Raw genomic sequence first — 10,045 nt, 5'->3', positions numbered from 1 at the left:
TTCTCAAAGAATAATGCAGAACAAAGAGTTATGTTCAATGACATCAAACAAATAAGAGTGGAAAAAGACAAACCATTGTGTTTTTTTACAAAACCTCTTACGGTGACCAGGATTATGGTCTAATCAACTTGAATGAAGAGTTTTGAGCCTCCCGCAAAAAAACGAAAAACCAGGGAGAAGAGTACCAAGCAATACGCACCAGTTAAAAAACTTAACACAAAAAGGCTTACAAAGGAAAGTTTAACATCACAGAAACTATGAGGCGTGGCCTACTGTCTTTAGTAAAGAAAAATGGGTACTTTGGGATTATACCGACCACACCCAGACATGAATCGTTATTTCACATTTCGTTTTCTACTGATTACTAGATTAGCGTAGAACAATATTTCGTCAATATAAAACAGGAATTGTCTTATCGCAAACCCCTCCCCATCCTCAGACAGAGGTCAAAGTCGAGCGTCTAGTAGATAACGTGATTGCAGAGTCTCGCCGCCCGTTCAGCTGGTGCATCGCTTTGTTGTACTTCCGTGTTTTACCTCTACATTTCTCCAAACACAAAAATTCAACAAAAACAAAACATTTACCAAACTAAACTCTTTATTAAAAAAACACTAAAAACTTGTTTTTATTCTTGATCACATTCCGCCACCCAAAATGCGAGTGCCTCCGGCCATCAGCGCGGGCTTTGGCAGCACCTTCGGTGCTGCCCCGCGCTGATGTCGACGAAAGAAAAAACATCCCTCGAGATAGTACCTATCAGTAAAATATCAAATTCTAGAGGGGCTAATCAGAAATATAAATTGAATTGTAATGGAAAGGCAATTATGTACCGTGCAAATCACGTGATGCCGCGCGGTCTGCCGTAATCAGGATTCTCGAGAAAGATAAGATAACAGCGACAACAATAACGATCACAATACCTGGAAATGCTTGTAAGTTTGTAATTTTGTAATTGAAGAGTTGTTTTTTCGTTCTATCATGTTTGTTTCTATAAATTTCTATTTTTGTGTTCTTCATACTAGTGTGGTCGGTATAATCCCAAAGTACCGAAAAATGTTATACCCAGTTTTTATAAAAGTTTCTATGAAAAAAAATCCATGAAAATTAAGTTTCTATGAAAAAAGTCTATGAAAATGAATAAATAACAAATAAAAACAGTGTGTGCCAGTGTAAACAGTGTTTTATTTCTCAAGTTTTATAACTTTTTTTTTTTTTTAAAGTGGCACAACGTATAAAAGAATTTGTTTGTAATTACTATTTAATACAGGGTGGGGCAGGGAAACATCGTTTTTGACATTGTTAGTTGTGCTAACAACTACGTTTTCTTAGATGAATGGCAGAAGCCTAAACCCACGTAGTGGAAGAGGAGGTCGCCCCACCTTTCATGCCGCTGGTCAGCCGCGGTCACATGATAGTGACGGATTGCGCGTCTATTAGCATCAGGAAGCACGTTACGAAGCTAGCGGAGATAGAGACTGGAGTAATGCGCCTGTCTACGAACAGCGCTCACCAACCGAAAAACGGCGCGAAAGAGATAAGAAGAGGATGAACGAATACCGAAAAAGGCAAAAGGAACAGGCTGGGCCACGCCCGCCTCCGGCCGCACCCAAAATTGAAACAGCACGGAGTGAAGATCCACCCTCCGATGCTCCTTTATATGATTCGACGCCCTTCACATCAGGTACCCCGCTCAATCAGGAATACTGCCAGAACTATATATATATATATATATATATATATATATATATATATATGACAATCATATCGAAGCCCTCCGGGAGAAACTGCAGGAAGCTTACAAGGAAACTGCAGTGCTTATAGCCAGAGCCCGAGGCCGTAATGAAAGTCAGTACATAAAAATATGATCAAGATGGCTGACGTGATTGTTTGCTCGGAAAGGTGTCTGTGTTTTTTATTAATTTACCTGTGTTCTGGCTGCCGTAATCCACTTTACTCATCGAACTTCACACTATCTCATAGCTGTGAGTCTCGTGTGTTTATGTGAACACCCCAGCACCTTCCAAATCCGTTGCTAAACGCGGATATAAACCAACTTTTGTATCTAATAAACAAAACACCTAACGAACCTGTCAACGAACATCTGTGTATACATGCTTATGACGTCATTCATAGAGGAACCTACGCTGCGGGACTTCTCATCCACAGCCTTCTGAATTACACAGCGTCTTCACTGTCATCACTATAAACATTGTTTATATTCTGGCTTTGTCGGCGGTGGACTGAGCAGCTGTCGAGGAACTAGAGGCATAAATGTTAAGTAAGTTTGTATTGCTACCAGTTTGCGTTGTTCGTGCTATCACTAACTACCTAAAATGGCCAATCAAAACATTTTTCAAGCCAGTGATTGGGACCGAGAAGGTCAAAGAGGGTTTGCATTCCCGGGTCAACAATTGTCCTCCAGAATGATTAGGAGAAACATCAACATCCCGTACTTCTCACGAGCGCGCAAATGGATGCCATCAGTATTGAGTATCTATGCACGAGGACAGTGTATCATAGAGGGTTGGAATATTGCAGAGTACTCTTTAACAGTAGCAACACTGGAAATGGTTGCACCGAACATAGGCGACGAGAGCTTCTTGGGAACAGCGGAGGCCAGAAAGGTGTTCGTCAGGAGCTGTATGGCAGGATTAATCCGCATGAACTATGATAACACCTATACATCAGCGCCAGTACTACCGCTTGCCGAGGGTCTGAGCAACACACAAGCAGTGCAGAATATCGCGCTGCGATTTCCAGACGACATCCCTGAGGAGATCGACGACTTCATCAGAACGCTACTGAACCTGCAGCCAGCCAACAGCCGCCAAGCTGCACTTACAGATGCACATTATACGGATAATCTTGCAGAAGCTATAGCAGTTTTCTTGAACTACATCTGCTCATTTAGCTCAGCCAAAGGACGAGCATTAGGCTGCAACATGTAAACGCTAATCTACGTAGCATGTGCCAAAAGGGGAACTATCACTCAGTCTAAGTTGGCGTCCATATGCGCTGCCGTGTCCACAGAAACCAACCTGACCTGTGATTTGACACCAGAAGACGTCAAGGCGTGCGGGGCTGTGATGAGCGGAATCATCAACGGGACCAATGCTCAAGAGATTATGGAAGGATTAGCCGACGGGATGATACAGTTTAGCTTACGATTGACCTTGACAGTCCAGCAAACCATCAAAGCTGGAATGACCAGCTACTGGGCTATCGAAGAAGCACTCCGAGTCTTCGGAAACTTCAACTGGGCAGCTGCGTCCGGGCTAATCTCTGATGATTTTGCCCATTACGCCCAAGCACGAGTTCTGGTGAACTATAATCAGTACTACGGGTTTAACCGCGATCTGGGTGATGCTAAGCACACACGATACAAGAGCCTGGCCTGGTTATGCATCAAGCTTCTAATCAGGTTCAGGGGAGCTGAATATGGATCACTCCAGAATTACCGAGGAGTAGTAGCTCACCCAGATCGCGAAGCAGACCTTCAAGCCCTGATTGATAATTACGTGCCTCCAGCAGGCGGTGAACCCTGGCAAGGACTCAACGCGCTGCTGGATGTAGTAAGAGATCTGAACGTTTAGGAAAGTCCCCTCACTGTCTAGTCTCTAGGACATTTAGCATTTACGACATGTAGTTTTTAAGCAAATTTGTGTTATTAAAATTGTGTTTTGTATTTTTGAAATGTATTCATGTTAATGGCCCTATGTATGTATCTGAATTAACACATGTGTTGATAACAATGGTTTCCTGTTCTGATAAAGGTTCGTCTGAAGTATTAAGGGCACTGTGAAATGGAAAATATTAATTTTTTGACATTTTTAGATTTTTATTGATTCTTATTCCTTAAAATATTACCTTTAAAATGATATACAATACATATAGGTAGCTGTTTTATTTCATTTTGAAAAATTTGATTATATATGGTGATGTACCCTACTATGGAAACAAAAAATCTAGTTCTCTCACGACATCATAAGTTTTCATCACTATACACAATGCTTCTACTTATTTCCGAGATATATTTTACTTTCCAGGTTGGCTATTCTGTCTATTACAAGCTGTTGTTTTTATTAGTGAACTCAGCTGTCTGCTCTAAACAATATTATTGTCTTCATTTCTTTGCATTTAGTGAAAAGTGAAGTACAACAAGTATAGATACAACAAGTATAACTGTTTCATGTGAAGTGTTATATTATAATACTCCGTGTCCCAAAAAAAACTGAACAACTTTAAAGCCTAATAAAATCCGCAAAGTTAAATTTAGATTATTATAAGCATGACCACATGAAGGTAGAGTTTATAAAGTTTTTTTTTAATGTTAGTTGTAAAGATCAGCTGTTTCATTGTTGTTTGCTCAAACTGCTTAAACCCCAAAACATAACCTACAATAAAGCAGTCACTATGAATGCACAGGAGAAAGCGCAGTGTGTTGAGTGGTACATTGAAACCAAATCAGATATTGTAGTGCAAAGAAGGTTTAGAACACGCTATGGTCGCCATCCACCATCAAGGAACAGCATTCGAGCCTGGTATGATAAGTTCATGTTAACTGGCAGCATAAAACATTCAAAAAACAATGGTAGGCCTAAACTGCCAAATGAAGCTATTGAGAACGTGCAACAAACATTTCTACGGAGTCCTCAAAAATCTATTCGCACTGCAGCACGTGAGTTAAATTTATCAAAATCCAGTGTTCAAAGAATTTTAAAGAAAAATTTGAAAATGAAACCTTATAAGCTGCAAATTTTGCAGCAAATTACTCCAGATGACAAACTTAAACGTAAACACTTTGCAGTTACTGTGCTTGATCGTTTAACTGCTGATGAGAACTTTCTAAAGAAGGTAGTGTTTTCTGATGAGGCCACGTTCCATGTATGTGGAAAAGTGAATAAACATAACGTGCGTATTTGGGGTACAGAAAGACCATATCAAGTTCGGGAACATGTTCGAGACAGTCCCAAGTTAAATGTGTGGTGTGCTATTTCCTATGACAGACTTATTGGCCCGTTTTTCTTCAATGAAAAAAACAATTAATGGTAACATTTATCTAGACATGCTAGAAAACTACGCTTACCCACAGCTAGAAGACCTACAGCCCAACGTTTTTTTTCAACAAGATGGTGCCCCTCCGCACTGGAACTTATTTGTAAGAGAATCACTTGATGACACTTTCCCTCGTCGGTGGATTGGGCGCGGTGGTTCCATAGCCTGGCCCCCACGGTCCCCAGACATAACACCATGTGATTTTTTTGTCTGGGGATTTGTAAAAGACCAGGTTTTCAAGTCTAAAGTGTTAAACATTCAAGAATTGAGACTAAGGATTATCACGGCCTTTTCCAAAATTAATGAGGAAATGCGTCATCGAGTGTGGGCAGAGTTAGATAGCCGAATCGACTATCTTTTTGCCAACAATGGAAACCATGTTGAGGTTCACAAATAAAGGTTGTACCCAAAATAACTTAAGATTATGCGTGTTACTTTAAATCAAAAAATTCTTTTATATGTGTGTTATTAAAATAATTACAATCTAATAAAGTTGTTCAGTTTTTTTTGGGACACGGTGTATATCATATTAGCCATTATAATGGGTAATAATAAAAAGGTGGGGTCTTTTAGAAGTTGTTACAAGAAGAGGAAAAACGTTGGAAAGCCTAAACCTAATGAAAGCTTAGTTGTTGAGAATAATGAACAAAGTAGGCCTAGGCTTCCACCTATTTCTTCGTCTAGGTTGAAGCTAGGTAAGAACTTTGAATATTATCGGAAGAATACTGATAAATTGGATTATGAAATAGTGGACATAAATGAACTATCTGATGCCCTCACTGCTTTGGCAGTATGTAGGTTTTGCCACCATAGCCTAAAAATCACCAAAACAAACATAGTAGGGCTAGCCACCAAATTTAGATTATTTTGTACAAATTGTAAACAATCTGACACATCTTTTACTAATAGTAAGAAGATTTCAGTAGTAAGTAGGCCTAAGTCAGGTGATACACCTAAGCCTATAACATTTTATGATATTAACTTGCGCCTGGTTTACGACTTGCGAATAATCGGTAAAGGTTACATGGCGGCACAGAGCCTTTGTGGAATTCTAAATCTTCCCCCTCCGCCCACACTGTTTACTTCACATCAGAATGCTATTGGAGAAGCATGTACAACTTTATGTGAAGAGTCAATGGCTTGTTCAGTTGAAGAAGCTGTTGAAGTAAATCAGAATCGAGATCTGTGTGTCGCCCTAGATGGGACGTGGCAAAAGAGAGGGTTTACGTCGTTGAATGGTGTTACGACTCTCACATCCGTCGACACAGGTAAAGTACTGGACTTTCATGTTATGTCAAAATACTGCCAGTGTCCTTTGAGAAATGAAAATGAATACCTTGATACATGTTCTGCAAATTATATAGAGACCAGTGGGGGTATGGAAGTTGACGGTGCCATTACCTTGTTCCATCGTTCCATCCAAAAGTACAACGTTCGATACACAGATTACCTGGGTGATGGTGATTCTGCTGCTTATAAGTCAGTAGTTGATAGCAAACCTTATGAGAATTGTGACATAAATAAACTTGAATGCATTGGTCACATTCAAAAACGCATGGGAACTAGGTTACGGAAACTGAAATCATCGAATAAAGAAAAACTGTCAGATGGGAAACCATTATCCGGAAAAAACCGTCTCGCTGACCTGGCAATTCAAAAGATTCAATTGTTTTATGGATTAGCAATAAGAAGGAATACAAAAAGTGAGAAAGACATGCAGAAAGCTATATGGGCTACCTTCTACCATATAATGTCTAACAACAACAAACCAACGCACGAACTCTGACCATCCGGAGACGACACTTGGTGCAAGTACATTTATTTTATTTATATTACAAGAGTGGAATGTGCATAAGGACTAAACAATATTTGTCTTGTAAGTAAGCAACTGATATAAAGTTCTTAACCACAATTTAAACAAGGTTAAACTTGCTTACGAATCGTCTATTACGGAGCGCCGCACTGTATGAATTGACTGGACGCTTACTATCGTCAAGTGGTTGTAGCGTAGTCAGTATAGCTTCGGCAGTCTGTACCTGAGTTACTCGGTTCGATTCTCGGACAGGGACGTGTATTTTTATTGCTCGATTTCTTTGTTTTAATTTATAAAATTTTAACCTCATTGTTTTACCATTCATATTTTATCTATTTGTTATATTGTTAAAATTTTATATTATTTATTATTTATTTATAAACATTTTATTCAATATAAGTCTATATATTTATTTTACAACTGAACGATGTTTTCAATAGAAAAAACCAAAACTGGCAAACCGTGTATATTATTCAACAATTACAAATACAGGTTGCACAGAGTATTAAAATCTGGAGAAAGTTCTTGGCAATGTTTAGGCCGTAATTGTGGCGCATCAATAAAATCAGATGTTAACATGACTAAAGTGACTGTGTGCAATGATAAACACAGCGGCGTGCATCCGGTGACCATGCGTACGCTGTCATCACCGCTGCAGCGGCCTGCGACTGTTGTGTCACCCGTACCCGCCACACCACCGCCTGACCCTGCTGTACTGCCCGCGTCCCGCGCTCCTGCCTGCTCCACGCCCGGCCCCGACGTCGTGCCGCCGTCTACGTTGCCGTCTGCGTCGCCTTCAACACTACTCCAACCAGCTTCGGAAAACACAATATTAATAGAAAACGCAAGGTTGAAAGCAGAAGTCGCCAAGCTTAAGACCGAGGTTAAAGTTATCCTCGATCACTCAATTGAATTGGACCAACGACTTTTACAATTCACGGATACAATATTTACATCCTCAAAATCGGTGACACCTCTGAAAAAATCTTGCACGAACTATGTAAATGCATCAGCTAAAACCGAGGAACTCCCTGGCGTCTCTGAAAATAATATAAGCCTAGTGCAGTCTAAGAAAATAGCCGACCTTGAAAAAGAAATACAAGACTTTGCTATGTTTCGATATATTTTAACTTTTGTAACATTCTAACAATTTAACGTTGTGTTATTAATTTGTAGCGAGAAGTCGTAGGGTTTCATTGGAGGCTGGTAAGGGAGAATTTTCCATAAATTAATATTACGATCAATATCCAATGAATGATATCTGTTGTCCACAGAAAGGTAAAGCCGGCATTCCTCTCCCCCCCTTATACCCATTCCTATCGCTTCCCAATACAGGACTGTGGATGCCTGAAGGAAATAAACAATTAAATTATTAATACATGATAAGCACACAGCAATTAGGACTCCTAATCGACACACTTAAATACCTTTTTTGTAATAGTTGAATAATAGTAGCCTAATAGTGTAATAGTAGGAAACTAAAATTAACGATCTCCTCCTTCTCCATAATCTCGCAAATAGTTGTTGGGTCACTAAGGGTTGTTGTTTAAAACATGTTTGGTTGGTTTAAAACCTAGTGTTATTTCTTGTTCTGAGCGTGTTAATGATAGAGGCCACTATTCAACAACCATGTTACTTTCATTATTTATGTTAAATTGTATTTCATTTTCTGAAACGAAATTTGTTATTGTTGAGTATGTTAGTCGACCTTGAATTTTGAAGTTTATTTTTAAATTAATGAAGCTATTGTTTTATTGACTTTCTGTGAAGGGAGGGGCACACCCAAGTGACGTATGTTTGCAAGTTTTCATTGATTTTTATCAAGTTATATTGGTACAAATTTAATTTTGAAAGAGAGTCGATAAGGACATCCAACATTTGTTTCTATTTCAATATCTAAATACCAGTTGAGATTAGCAGAAACAAATTCCTGAATCAAAATAAAGACAAGGGAGACCTGTTGAACATTGGACTTATCGTTTTATGTTACCTCATGCTTAGGACAGCATGGTCTACGGGTGAGAGGTGTGTGACGGCCCATTAATTTTGAAAGAGAGTTGAGATAAAGACATCCAACATTTGTTTCTATTTCAATATCTAAATAACAGTTGAGATTAGCTGAAACAAATTCCTGAGTCAATTTAAAGACAAGGGAAACCTGTTGAACATTGGACTTACCATTTTATGTTACCTCATGCTGAGGACGGCTTGGTCTAAGGGTGAGGAGTGTGTGACGGTCCATTAGGAAATCCCTTACCCAATTGACACTGCGAGGTCAACATTATTATTGTCCAGTGAAAAACTAAAGTATTTATATTGTAGTTTGAGGATGATCATGGGGCCGACCTACATGGCACGCGTGTCAGTGTCCTGGCATACGCGGATGACCTGGCCTTGGTTGCCAGGTCTGAAGCATCGCTTAGGGCACTGTTTGAGGCCGTAGTTCCGGCGGCCTCGTGGGTCGGCCTCAAGTTTAAACCGGAGAAGTGTGCCACACTCCATGTGGCGCGGCGTGAGGTGAGGCCGACAGCGTTTGCCATTTACGGCTCCTCACTTAGGGTCCTGGGTGAAGGCGAGCCATACCAACATCTTGGGGTGCCCACTGGCATGAGATTTGATCAAACTCCTGTGGACACCATTGCAAGGCTTGAAGGTGAGGCTGCTGCCATCTTTGGGAGTCTGCTTGCGCCCTGGCAAAAGCTCCACGCCCTGCGCATGTTCCTGATCCCGCAATTGATCTTTAACCTTAATACCGCGAGGATCAGGAAGACGTGCTTGCGTGGGCTGGACAACATTGTCAAAGCGGGATGTAAGTGGACTTTAAACCTCCCTGCTAGAGCGAGTGCTGAGTTGTTCGCACTCCCACCCTCCTGGGTGGAGCTGGCCTATCACCGACCTATCAGACCTTGCTGCTGTAACCCACGCCTTCCGCCTACTGACTTGCCCAGACCCTAAAGTCGCACACCTTGCTCTCGAGGGTCTCGCTGTGTCGGCCGGTCAGCGGTCTGCTGCTAGAGCAGACAAAGAGTACCTTGTGGCATATTTGAATGGGGATTTCGCTGGTAACTCTAATGTAGCGACCACCTTTTCTCTGGCCCGGGCTGCCCGGAATTGCCTCTCCAAGCGGCTCCCTGACCTCCGTTGGGGATAGTGCGGGGAGAGGGATTCCTTCCAACT

Source organism: Homalodisca vitripennis, unplaced genomic scaffold (genome assembly GCF_021130785.1).
Source record: "Homalodisca vitripennis isolate AUS2020 unplaced genomic scaffold, UT_GWSS_2.1 ScUCBcl_4346;HRSCAF=10474, whole genome shotgun sequence".
Taxonomy (NCBI): Eukaryota; Metazoa; Arthropoda; class Insecta; order Hemiptera; family Cicadellidae; genus Homalodisca; species Homalodisca vitripennis.
The sequence above is the reverse complement of the archived record's forward strand: the minus strand, read 5'-3'. Positions refer to the sequence as shown.